This window comes from Sorex araneus, chromosome 9 (genome assembly GCF_027595985.1).
Source record: "Sorex araneus isolate mSorAra2 chromosome 9, mSorAra2.pri, whole genome shotgun sequence".
Classification (NCBI taxonomy): Eukaryota; Metazoa; Chordata; class Mammalia; order Eulipotyphla; family Soricidae; genus Sorex; species Sorex araneus.
Window position 1 is genome coordinate 66021527 of NC_073310.1, and position 13958 is coordinate 66035484.

A 13958-nucleotide genomic window follows, 5' to 3' on the forward strand; every position below is an offset into this window, starting at 1 on the left:
GCCCAGACGGAAGATGAACAGGGGTTTCTAGTATATCACCAAACTCATTATCATCAATTGTAGCTGAATGAAGTATTTTAAGGATCAATAAGGTAAGGCATTATATTATTTTAGTCAGTGCAGATAATGTATTAGCCCTCTGGCGGGGGGGGGGCATGACATGCAAGGTACTTTAAAAGCCATCAAGGAAAGGTTGATCTTTTATTGACAGGAAGCTTAAGCTGTGAGACAACTAGGAGCAGTAGGACACACACACACACACACACACACACACACACACACACACTTGTGCTCCATCAGTGAATTCTCCCCCTCAGTCTTCCTGCTGGGGATGCTGGAGCACAGTGGGCACTCGATAGACCCGGATCATTCACAGTGAGGGCTCAGAATAAACTACATTCTCGGGAAACTCTGTTTGTGACCTCCCACTACTTGTATGGATATAAAATAGCACTACAGCACTGTAGCCCCGTTGCTCATCGATTTGCTCTAGCGGGCACCAGTAATGTCTCCATTGTGAGTCTTGTTACTGTTTTTGGCATATCGAATACGATATAAAATAAAACTACAATAAGATATCAGATACTTTAAGTATAAATTTAATGAGCCCCCCCTTCTTTAACCATATTTTTGAAGAGAAAACAATTTGGGTCAGAGTGATAACACAGAGGTCAGGGAACTTGGCTCACACCCGGCTGGCCTGAGTTTGATCCCCAGGCGTGAACCCTGAGCACTAAAGGCCTGAGCACCTCCAGATGCAGCCTATAAAAAAATAACAAAACAGTTTTAATTTTGGTGCAGTCCAATTTTCGATGATCTTTAGCTTTGATGTGTAGTCAGTAGGTTTTGCCTAATCACACATGAGGATTTTCTCCTCTGCTTTTTTCTAGAAGTTCTGTGGTTTCATGTTCTATTCTATTGTGTTCCTTTATTTGCTGTATATTAGTCTATGGTCTGGTTTTTGCACATGAGATATGAAATGTTAATTTTCACTGATAAAATATGGAGTTGAATTTTTTTTTTTGCTTTTTTGGGTCACACCCAGCGATGCACTCAGGAATTACTCCTGGCCGTGCTCAGGGGGACCACATAGGATGCAGAGAATCGAACCCGGGTCGGCTGCATCGGCAAATGCCCTACCCTCTGCGCTATTGCTCCAGCACTGGAGTTGAATTGTTAAGGGAGACTCCCAAATGGTGCTTGAGAATCCCGGGGCCACCCCAGGGATGCTCGGACAAGCTGGCGGGGGCTGAGGATGCAGTGCTGCTCATGCCCTGGAGTGCCGATGTGCCAGGCCTCCAGGGCAGGGCTCTGGGCACAGAACCGCCAGGCATGAACCTTAACCTCTGAACTATCTCCCCAGTTAACACCTGAGAGTCACATTTTAATATGGACATTGGGAAAATGTTTCGGTGCCATTTGTTGAAAAGATGATTCCCCATTTGATTTTAAACTTTGCAAAACACAGTTTCATGTGCATGTGTATCCCTATCAGCATCTATATCTGTATGTATGGAGTGGTGCTTCACACTTGATCTGTTTGCTTGGCTCTACTTGTTAATTTGATACTCATTGCTATGGACATAACACTGCTTAAAATCAGGTAATGTTAATATGACAACTTTGTCTTTATTCAGTGCTGTTCTGCTTATTCTAGATATGTTACATTGTCATATTAATTTTATACCTTGATAGAAAATTTCACAAAATAAGAAACTGCTTGCTGGTATCTTTGGTTGGAATTTGATTGACTCTCCCTATCAACTCGGGAAGCCCTGACATTTTAGCGATTCTCCTCATTCCGACCATGGTTAAGTCATAGTCTTCAGTGACTCAGATCTTTAAATATCAGCAAAAGTTGGATTGATTTTAGTAAACAGGTCTTGTACACCTCTTATCCGATATATTTCTAAATATTTCCTACTTTTCAATTGCATGCTAAATGACATTTTAAACTAATCCAACTATTGAGTGTTCACAGCTTGTATAAGAAAGTAGTGATTTTTATATATTGATTGTGTAACTTATACCTTTACTAAACAAACAAGTTTGAGGATCCTGGGGGGCGGGAGTGGAAACATGGTGATTTGGAATTCCAATCCCCCTACCCCCCCACACACTCCCCTCCCCAACAGTGAGCTATCCATAAACAAAAATAGCTTCAAGATTCTGTAAAATCCACTCAGGACGTTTCCGGGACAGTGAGGAACAATGGCACAAGAGGAGACGCGTCTGCGCTGGCCTCGTCACCCGCGGGCACCAGGTGGGCGCCCTGCGGAGAGAGAAGGTGCTTTCCGGGAAAGAGACGTCTGCTCTCCAAGAAGGGACCGCGGCTTCCTGCCTCACCCGGCACCGTGAGGCCCCAGGACCGCCTCTCCCGACCTGGAGCAGCAAAGGGAGTCAGCCAGAGGCCAGGGGGAGCAGAGGCCACAGCCAGGCCCGGGGCGCGGCCGCACCTCGCAGGCACGGCGCACGGCTGTGGGGAGTGATGCCCCAGGCCAGCCCGGCCTCCCGCAGTGGCCGGTCATCGTGTCCTTTGCTGCGCAGGGATGTCCCGCTTGATGAACAGGGCACAGTCCCGGGGAAGGACAGTTCCTTAGGGGATTTCTAGTCTCTTGCTCAGTGCAAACAAAAATGCTGTGCATAGTCATGTGTGAGTCTTTATAATTCACATACGAACTCCGTTATTTGGGCATGTGCTCCTGAATGCGAAATCGCTAGATAGGAGATGTCTGGTTAACTTTACCTTTCCAGAAATTTCCAGCACTCTAAGGACTGATGCCATCTTATTTTCACACCAGGAATCCGGGAGGTAAAGTGGTGCAATCTCCTCGGTAAATACCTGGTACCATCACTTTTCTCTTTCTTTCTTTCTTTCTTTCTTTCTTTCTTTCTTTCTTTCTTTCTTTCTTTCTTTCTTTCTTTCTTTCTTTCTTTCTTTCTTTCTTTCTTTCTTTCTTTCTTTCTTTCTTTCTTTCTTTCTTTCTCTCTCTTTCTTTCTCTCTCTCTTTCTCTCTCTCTTTCTCTCTTTCTTTCTTTCTCTCTTTCTTTCTTTCTTTCTTTCTCTCTTTCTTTCTTTCTTTCTTTCTTTCTTTCTTTCTTTCTTTCTTTCTTTCTTTCTTTCTCTCTTTCTCTCTTTCTCTCTTTCTCTCTTTCTTTCTTTCTCTCTTTCTTTCTTTCTCTCTTTCTTTCTTTCTCTCTCTTTCTTTCTCTCTTTCTTTCTCTCTTTCTTTCTTTCTTTCTTTCTTTCTTTCTTTCTTTCTTTCTTTCTTTCTTTCTGTCTTTCTTTCTTTCGTTCTTTCTTTCTTTCTCTCTTTCTCTTTCTTTCTTTCTTTCTTTCTTTCTATCTTTCTTTCTTTCTTTCTTTCTTTCTTTCTTTCTTTCTTTCTCTCTCTCTCTTTCTTTCTCTCTCTCTTTCTTTCTTTCTTTCTTTCTTTCTTTCTCTCTTTCTTTCTTTCTCTCTTTCTCTCTTTCTCTCTTTCTCTCTTTTTCTTTCTTTCTTTCTTTCTTTCTTTCTTTCTTTCTTTCTTTCTTTCTTTCTTTCTTTCTTTCTTTCTTTCTTTCTTTCTTTCTTTCTTTCTCTCTTTCTCTCTTTCTTTCTTTTTTAGTTTTAGCTATTCTCATGATATGTGGTGATATCTCATTGTGATTTTAGTTTTTATTTCCCTATTAAATTTGATCAATTTTTAGGGGGGTGGCAGCTTGAGCCACACCTAGGGGTGCTCTCGGATCAGTCCTTGTGAGCTCCTGGGACTGCGGTGCTGGGGTTCCAAACGGGGTTGGCCGAGTGCCAGGCAAGCCCAGCTATTACCCCCGTGAGGCCTCTCCTGTGTGATATCGAGCACTTCCTTTTGTTTTGTTTCTGTGCCATCTGCTCAGGTACTCGGAGCTTACGTCTGACTCTGTGCTCAGTGATCGCTCCTGGGGTGCTCAGGGACCACACAGAGTGTAGAAGAAAAACCCAGGTCGATCCCATGCCAGGCGAGCGCTGTATCCTTCCTACTATCACTCTGGCCGCCGTTAACCACGTTGTAAAGTGGATATTTGAGGTGTAGGTTCAAATATTTAACCTCCAGGTTTTTCCAGTTGATTGGCATTATGTCTTTATAAGAACAAATGTCGCTTCCTTACCGTCTGAATGCTCCTCCCCATCCATAACTGCTTGTATTTCTTAATGATGTCCAGGAAACAAATCTGAGAACTGTGTGCACTCAGTTACCAAATTCCCAACATTTGTTGCTAGAATATTGTAACAAATATCTTTGCACAAAGTTTGTACACAACTTTTTGCATACACAAAATTAATGTAAGAAAACTTAATTTTGGAGTCAGATAGCATATATATAAAGTATTTCCCATAACATATGAAAGAAAAAAGTTATGAATTCTGACTCATATGTAAAAGTAAATGGAAACTATTTGTCTATTTTTTGATTATAGGCGACACCCAGAAATGCTAGGGCACACTCCTGGCTCTGCACTCAGGGATCTCTTTTGGCAGTGCTCAGAGGACCATATGGGGTACTGGGGCTGGAACCCAGGTCACCTGTTTCAAGACAAGCACCTTGCTCACTCTCCAGCATCAAGTATATAAGAACTTTATAAACTTTATAAGACATATATGTAAAATGGACATTTATTTCCCCAAACTCCATGTGCTCTATGAAGAACGCAAACTAGGCTTTGAAGAGCTGTAGTTCAATGTTACTTTCCAAGACTTATCAGATACAAACTTTATTTGTTTTTATTTTTTTTTATTTTTAAATTTATTTATTTTTAATTAGAGAATCACCGTGAGGGTACAGGTACAGATTTATACACTTTTGTGCTTATACTTCCCTCATACAAAGTTCGGGAACCCATCCCTTCACCAGTGCCCATTCTCCACCACCCGTAAACCCAGCGTCCCTCCCACCCTACCCAATCCCATCTCCCCCCCACCCCACCCTGCCACTGTGGCAAGGCATTCCCTTCTGTTCTCTCTCTCTAATTAGCTGTTGTGGTTTGCAATAAAGGTGTTGAGTGGCCGCTGTGCTCAGTCTCTAGCCCTCATTCAGCCCGCAACTCCCTTCCCCCACATGGCCTTCGACTACAATGTAGTTGGTGATCGCTTCTCTGAGTTGACCTTTCCCCGGAACGTGAGGCCAGCCTCGAAGCCATGGAGTCAACCTCCTGGTACTTATTTCTACAGTTCTTGGGTGTTAGTCTCCCACTCTGTTATTCTATATACCATAGATGAGTGCAATCTTTCTATGTCTGTCTCTCTCTTTCTGACTCATTTCACTCAGCATGAAACTTTTCATGCCCATCCACTTGACTACAAAATTCTTGACCTCCTTTTTTCTAACAGCTGCATAGTATTCCATTGTATAGATGTACCAAAGTTTCCTCAACCAGTCATCCGTTCTGGGGCATTCGGGTTTTTTCCAGATTCTGGCTATTGTAAACAGTGCTGCGATGAACATACATGTGCAGATGTTGTTTCAATTGTACTTTTTTGCCTCTCTGGGATATATTCCCAGCAGTGGTATTGCTGGGTCAAATGGGAATTCAATATCTAATTTTTTGAGAGTCGTCCAAATTGTTTTCCAGAAGGGCTGAACCAGTCGGCATTCCCACCAGCAGTGAAGAAGGGTCCCTTTCTCCCCACATCCTCTCCAACAGCGGTTGCTTTTGTTCTTTTGGATGTGTGCTAGTCTCTGTGGTGTGAGGTGGTATCAGATACAAACTTTAAATTAAAAAAAAATTATTAGTGAATCACCATGAGTTACAGTTACAGACTCACAAACTTTCCTGCTTGTGATTCAGTCATACAATTACAGTCACAGAATTGAGGATGAAAATGAAGGTGTGAGTCCAGAATGCCAGGAAAGGGGAAAATAACTGCCACTGCTTGGCCCCGAAGTAGGCCATGCCCACTGTGATGGTGGGGTGCCAGGTGGGGGGGGCACAACCCTGGGAGATGGAGAAAACCAGGAGCCACTCTGGGGGGTGGCGGCGGGACAGATCCAAACTTTGAATTTTCTCTTTCTCATCTTACCTGAGGCCTATTTCTCATCTATTAGGAAAGTATCCTCTCAAAAGGAACTGTGGAAGGGAAATGATAAATATTTACTCGAGTCCTACTATGTGAAAGACACGAGCTCTCTCCTGAATATAAACAACCGCATCTGAGGCACAGATGAAGCCAGTGCATCTTAGTCTCACTTCAGCTCTTTCTTTCCTACTGAAGATGCTAAGAACAGAGATTGTCCATCACATACTTTCGGCAATCGGAGTGTCAGACTCCCACCAGGCCGGCCTCTGCAGTGCAGTGCTGTCCACCCAGCTGGCCGCCTTCCCCCAATAGTTCCATGAAAACTGTGTGGCACAACGGAAACGAGATCTCACTGGGACTCCCAGCTTCCCTTTCCACAGGAAAGGAGTCTGGAAGTCACGACTTGGCCATAAGTGAGAGAGGACGCACTAGAACAAGCGCTTGAACTAGACACAGAACAAGCGCTGGCCCCAGGACCAGAGTCACAGAGACTGGGTGCAGCTCGGCTTGTGCCCTGAGCAGAGACAGCAGCGACGTAGCAGGAAATGCTCGACCACAAGTCCGGGACTGCTGGAGGCGGGTATAAACATGACATGGTCCGGGCAAGAACCGGGCAGACTCACCGACAGGTACTTGTCCGGGTTGCCACAATGAATACTGGCAGATCTGTGGGCTTTGGGCTGGGGGGGCTGGGAGCATCTGCTTCCAAATAGCCAGAGCCCTTGGAACCAGACCTGCCTCAGCAGAAACAAGTGAAGCAGGTTAGTGACCCCGTGGGCATTATCAAAGCATGAGGCACCTGGGGAATGGATTGCCCACACCAACCTCGGCAGCCACCACATCTGCCCGCAGGCCCAGGAAAGGCCAGAGTCTAGGCCCATAGAGTGACCAGATGCTGCTCATTTCCCACACACTGTCACCCAAGGCAAGTGGCCAATGGCTTTGGCCTGTACATCAAATCTACACAATCAGAAAAACTTCCAGGCAGAGGAAAGGTGAAAAGTGCTGTTGAAAGAGAGCAAGCACGAGAACCAGACGCCAGCAAGGCAGGGAGAACGCTTGGATGGGGGATTTCCAACAAGGCCACTAAGTTTGCCCTGGAGAGCAACGGATGGAGTAGACCACAGGCAAGAGCGTTGGGCAAGATAAGCAGAGAGATGGGGGGCCCGAGAAACCTGAAGTGCGTCTGGGCTTTGCAAATGCTCTAACAGCTCCAACAGAAATGGAGATGGTCTTCAACGGAGAATCTCTGGGCTTGGAGAAAACTCCAAGACTCCTCAGAAACGAAAGAAACCAAAATCGGTTCTTGTAGAATAATATTGGTTTGCCCTCCCTCCCTGGCTGCTGGGAGCTGTGTTTGTTGATTGCTCCCCCAACCTGTCAATTACCTTTGTCTCCTGATCAGGCTCTGACTTGTAAATATTATCTTTCTCTTCTCAATACCCTTTGCATGGTTAGTTATTTCAGAGCAAGTGCGGGGAGACAGGGGGAGAGAGAGATAGAGGAGTAGATAGGCTGAGAGAGTTCGAGGAAGGTTGAGGAAGAGACAGAGATGGAGAGAAGAGACAGAGTTAGAGGAGAGGGTTGCGAGTTAGAGAGAAGGCTGAGGGCTGAGTGACAGTGGCTGGGGAGACTGGACAGGAGTCATGGAGAGAGTTGTATAGTGAGTTAGAGAGGGTTGGAGATTTCTGGGAGTGAAGAGAGATTTAATAAATGGCAACTAATCACCAGCCAGCTTGGCCCTTGTTCCTCCTTCGTCTGTCCAAGGCAACAGCCTTCCAGGATGGGGAAGAAGTTCGAGAGCACCGAATGCTGGCAGCAAAAGAGAGAGCCGCTCAGAGAGCCCACGAACATCCGGTAATGTGTAATGTCCGAGCAAAGAAGTTTACACACCAACACATGTGGGTTTTTCACAGCTGGTTTCCCTGGGTGCAGGCCGAACTACCAACTAAAGGTAAAGAAAGCTCACAGGTTCTTTATAAAGATCATTAAGGGCCCAGAGGATCAGCCTAGTTCCTCAGAGTAGGCATCTTAGAAAACTTTAAAACCATGGACATGAGTTCAACCTCCTGGAGTCCCACATGTACCCAGACCAATCCTGGATACCATGCTCATGATAACAATCACTTGTAGCCCTTGTCATCCCGTTGCTCATCAGTTTGCTCAAGCAGGCGCCAGTAATGTCTCCATTCATCCCTGTTGCATGCTAGTGTAGCCCAATGGCATCTGTTCATTCCAGGAACATGAAGAGCATCAAAACGTTATTCAGGGTCTTGACAAAGAAATCTGACCATCTCATAGGTGGGCAGCCATGCGGTCTTTTGACGTCCCATGGAATCCAGCCAGTAACAGCTCTAGTGTAGAGGTTGTCTCCAAATCACATTATGTGTCCGGCCCATCTGATTTTCAACATCTTGGCAAACCAGGCAACGTCCCTGATTCACAATCATTGTAGGTCAGAACTCCAGATTCCTTCTCTCACTTGAGTGAAACGTGATACTCCAAGCATAGCTTTTTTGATTCCTCTTTGGGAGACCTGAATAGTGTTCTCATCCTGTTTTCGTAGGGCCCAGGTCTCTGAGACATATGTTAGTGCAGGAAAAATGGTGCAGTCGAAAAGATGTGCCCAGAGCCAGAGGTTCTTTGTCCTCTTAACAACTTCTTCGATGCTCTTAAAGGCGTTCCACGCTGCTCTCTTCCTCTGGTGCAGCTCTGGTGCCAAATTGTTCATCATGTTGAGTTCTTGACCTAGGTACACATAGCCACTGCATTTGGAGATGTTTGTTCCATTGAGAGAAAATGGAACATGAGGAACTAGTCCATTTCTCATGAACATTGTCTCTGTGAGATTTAGCTGCAGTCCAACCTTTCCACACTCAGGTTGAAACTGACCAGAATTTGTGTCACTTTGCTTATTTTTGGTGTTATTAGAATGATGTCATCAGCAAAGCAGAGGTGGTGTAGTTGCTGACTATCTTCACTCCCATTCCTTCCCATTCCAATTATCACATGACATTCTTGAGGGTGACACTGAAGAGTTTCGGTGAAACAGTGTGGCCCTGCCGAACCCCTCTCTTTATGTCAGTAATAATTTCCATGTAGAATGGTGAGATCCTGGTGGTTAATCCATAATACAGCTCATGGAGGCTCCTGATGTACTGAGTTTGAATGCTTTGTTTGGCTAGGGCTTCGATGACCACTTCAGTCTCAACAGAATCAAAGGCCTCTTTAAATCAATGAACGTTAGACAGAGCGGCATCTTGAACTCTCACGAAACTTCAATGAGCTTGGTCACTGTGTGGATACGGTCGATCGTGCTGAATCCTTTTCGGAACCCAGATTGCTCGCATGGTTATTTTCCATCTAGTGTTCTGCCAATTCTATTCAGGATGACTTGAGTGAATAACTTGCGGACGATAGACAACAGGCAGATCAGGCAGATAGTTGCCATTGTAGTGGATGTCTCCCTTCTTGTACAACAGAATGGTCCTGCCAGTTTTCCATTGGGATGGAAACTTGCATTCAGACAGGTAGCATGTGAAGAGCCAAGCCATCATCAAGCCATGATAGTTCACTGCCTCATCATGGCGAGAAGCTGGATAACAATAAGTAAATAAATTATATTTATGGGTGGGATGCTCGGGTCCTTGGTAGAGGGAGGGGCTTCATGGTGATGGGTGTAGTGTTGGAATTCTATGCACAAGAACCCATTATCAATAGCATTGTAAACCACAGAATCTCAATTGAAAATTCTGTCACTGTATCACTGTATCACTGTATCACTGTCATCCGTTGTTCATCAATTTGCTCAAGCAGGCACCAGTAATGTTTCTACTCATCCCTGTCGAATGTTAGTGTAGCCCGATGGCATACTGGGGGCTCTTTCAGGGTCAGGGGATGAGGACCGTTGTTGTTAATGTTTTGGGAATCTCGAGTATGCCACAAGTAGCTTGCCCGGCTCTGCCATGCTGGTGGGATATTCTCAGTAGCTTGTCGGGCTCTCCGAGAGGGACGGAGGCTTTTGGGGCGGCCTCTAATCACCTTTACAGGAGTTCCCAGTCTACCGAATGTAAGCTTTTGGTCAACTGTCATGTTGTAACAATCTGCACACTGACAAATATGCACCTGCCTGCATCTCTGGGCAGCACCTGGGACATCTGTGGCCTCAGGTTGACCTCCTTGAGGTTGATGGAGTGAGCCCGGAGGTAGTTGAGCAGCTGGCAGAGCAGGACCCTACCGTGGAGGGTCTGTGCCAGGTCGAACACCTGTGCCGAGTCCCAGGTCACCCGGTGGTTGTCTGACAGCACCCCACAATGGATGTGCACACTGCTGCCATGGCTCTATGTCTGATGGCACTGCAACTTGGGGCAGGCAGCCACGCTGAGGCTGCAGCCACAGTTTCTCCATGCCCTGCAGACACCATTCTGTCCGAATTTTGCAAAACAACCAGCGGTACCCAGCAGGAATCACGTGTAGAGTTCCGTGCCTGGTGTGCTGAGCCACGCATTGTCTAAGGCAAGATTGTTAGCAGGGTTCAGGAGAGTGCGAAGAATTATATCTATTATTCTAGAAATATATTGATATAAATTTATATAATAATGTAAAATATACATCTGCCACTGTCACTGTCATCCCGTTGCTCATTGATTTGCTCGAGTGGGTACCAGTAACATCTCCATTGTGAGACTTTTTTTTTTTGTTACTGTTTTTGGCATATCGAATACACCACGGGTAGCTTGCCAGGCTCTTATATAATATGATATAAAGTAACATATAATATATCACCACAAAGAAAGCTATGTCTCTTAAGAATATTAAAATTTTAAATAAATGACACTAAACATGATAAGCCTCTAGTCAAAGACAACAGAAGTGATGATACATCATAAACATTAGAGGTGAGGCAATTCCATATTTTACATACAGCATGTGAACATTGAAATGTACATGGTCAATGTAAGCTTTCTGCTACACATTAGACTACCCAGATTAAGTAAGCCACTTCCCCAAAAGACACAATCAGCCAAAACTCATACAGAAGAAACAGATGATGTAATCTGAATATTCTGTTAAACCACTCATTCTTAATTACTAACCTTCAAAAAATAAAAACAGGTCCAGATGGGTTCTACCAAAAATTTAGGAATAAAATCATACCATTCTCTGCAATCTCTTACACAGGACAGAAGCAGAGAAAACATTCCCTAACTCATTCTCTGTGGCTTTACTCTCAGAGCAAAATCAGACAGTCATTACAAAGAAATAAAACTCCAAATCAGTATCTTTCATGAACGTAAATGCAAAAACCCTCAATAAAATATATTTTTTAAAAAGCAATTTAGTAACATGACCCTGGTCTGCAAGGTTGGAGTAATGGTCAAAAAATCAATCGATGTAATCAATAATGTATTATAAAAAGAAGATAAAACACATCATCATAGCAATAAGATGGAGATAAAATCACTGACACGTTCAGCATGAGCTAATGTTATAAACAATCCTTGCAGGGCAGGATTTGAGTAGAATACGTGTCATCTCTGTAAAGACTATAAAATCCAACGCTTAACATCATAATTAACAAGAAACTTGAAACTTTTGTGCTAAGATCAGGTACATGGCAAAGTTGCCCTCTCTCCCTACTCCTTTTCAACGTCAGATTGGAAATCCTTGCTAATATAATATGGTTATACAAATAAAGGAGATGAAAATATAGAAATTGAGGAAAAAACATTAAACTGTTCATTTACAGAAGAAAGCATCTTCTGTGAAAAAATGAAAGAACTGACATAAAAAGAAAAACCTAATCAATTATAAGAGCTAAAATTACAGAATACAGACCCAGTGTATAAGAATCAAGTGTTTTTCTCTAACCAAAAAGTTAAATTTCTCCAGATCTTTTTATGGTTTATAAGTCATGTCATTTGTGTAGATCAGGGTGGGGAACACCCAACCTGTGGACCCACATAATGTCTGATAAATTCAATGGTTTGACCTGGTCCATAAAGGAACAGGCACAAATGCCTCGGGCTAGTTGGCTGTGGCTCTTCCTCTTGCATTCTGTGGCCTGAAAATGACAGCATAATTATCCAGATCACCTTTTAATGCTTTGGTGGGCAAAAAAAAAAAAAAAGGAAAAATGTTTATTTCCGTGATGGTATATACGTGCACCATTTGACCGTAGTCTGTTTGCTATCTTTAGCAGCATGTCCGCTGATGTCTATGGTGCATTATTTTTTTTTCACATGGTATGTTAGTTTTCTTTTTGCTAAGTTACAAGAGTTCTTTGTACGTTTTCCAGTCACAGCCTTTTATCCCGTGTGTTTGCAAGCATTTCACTCCAGCTTGTATCTTGTTTGCTCACTCTCTTGACATTGTTGTTCACAGAGCCGGAGTTCAAAAATGTTCAGAAGTCCAGGGTCTCTATTCTTTCTCTGCATCTGTGTGTTGCATCTGAAAAGGCAACCCTGCATGCAGAAGCTTATGTTGATTTTTCCTGCATATCTTGTAGGAGTTTTATTTTTCTATGTTACACTTTTAGGTCTATGATTCAGCTTGAGGTACTATCGTGAGGGGTGTAAGGTCTTTGTTAGATTCACATTTTTGCTTGGAGATGGTCCAGCAATCCACCACAATTTGTTAAAAGACTTTTTTTTTTTTTAAATAATTTTATTGAATCACCATGTGGAGGGTTACATAGTTCTCAGGATTATGTCGGTTATACAATTCTCAAACACCCTTCCCTTCACCAGTGCCCATCTCCCATCACCAACCCCCCCAGTATACCTGCCACCCCCTCCCACCTCCCCAGTCCCCACCCTTGTACATGATAAGTTCCACTTCGTTTATGCCTTATCTCGATTACATTCCATGTTTCAACACACAACTCACTACCATTGTTGGGGTTTCCCCCAAAAAAGGAAAGCAGTCCTATTGCCAAGGAGGCATTTGATAGTTCTCCACTGCTAAGAATATAGAGATATTAAGTCCCGCTGTTTGTTACATAACTTTTCTTTTTCCCCCTTGCCCCTCGCCACCGAGTTCACGCCTGTTTGGTAATCGCCACGCTGCCTGACAAGGGAAAAAAAAACCGAAAAGGATGGTTATTTCCCGTCATCGGCAGGCGTGGGGCTCTGGCTTAGTTGATAGACTAGTAGAGTGTCTGCAAGCAGTTTCTGGAACCAAAGGTCTTGCGCTGGTATCGGCTCCGGCTCGAGATTCCACCAGCGTCCCACTGTTCCATGTACATAATTTTTCCCCTTATATCCCATTCCCACGCCACCAGGTCTGTTTGCTTAATGGACATCACACTATGTTTGACACCACGCCGCGTTTCTTCCCGAGAAAGAAGGATATTTCTTCTCAGCCGGCGTGGGGATATAGCTTAGTTCAGTCTAGAGAGATGGCTACCACTTTGATTGCCTTCAATATTTCAGCAACAGACTTACTATTCTTGTTAGGATCTCCCACAAAAGTCCGACCCATTAAAAAGGGACATATTACATATTGCTGATGCTAAGATGACATTAGGTTGCGCGGCCGCGACAGCGGCCGCGCAGTTTTGGGTTTCTGTATAAAGTCCAGGAAAAGTACAACCAGAAATATCACTACAAACTTTTACCCTTTTATGGTGCTCATAAGATGAAGAAGCCTAGAGAGAGGCTCGGCGTCTCCATTTTGCGCTCAGGAAAACCTCGGATCCTGCGCTGTGCTCAGGGGGGAGGTGTGGAGAGAGAGAGAGGTTAAAAGAATTGGGGGATGCCCGGCTCCCACTGTTTCAGCGCACCGTGGGTTCTCTGGTCCCATGCCGGAATTAGTTCAGTGGGCTGTTTGGAGTCCAAGAGCGCTTCCTTGGGCTCTTCCATCATGCTCGCTCCGCAGCAGGGTCCAAAGGGAAGCACACGTGGGGGAGGTGGGTTTAAGT

The 13958-nt window shown here is 44.2% G+C and overlaps 1 long non-coding RNA gene across 3 annotated transcripts in view; it reads left to right on the forward strand.

Annotated features, from left to right (window-relative positions):
• The window catches only part of LOC129407134 (uncharacterized), a 53821-nt gene that overhangs the window by 36045 nt on the left and 3818 nt on the right, over positions 1–13958 (forward strand). The window contains exon 4 of one of the 3 annotated variants that reach the window (XR_008631444.1): positions 4441–4925. The exons of 1 other annotated variant lie outside the window; for it this stretch is intronic. This is a non-coding gene — a long non-coding RNA (uncharacterized LOC129407134). Of the gene's footprint in view, positions 1–4440; positions 4926–6549; positions 7895–13958 lie in introns of those variants that run through there. One more of the 3 variants, XR_008631443.1, reaches the window with a different exon arrangement.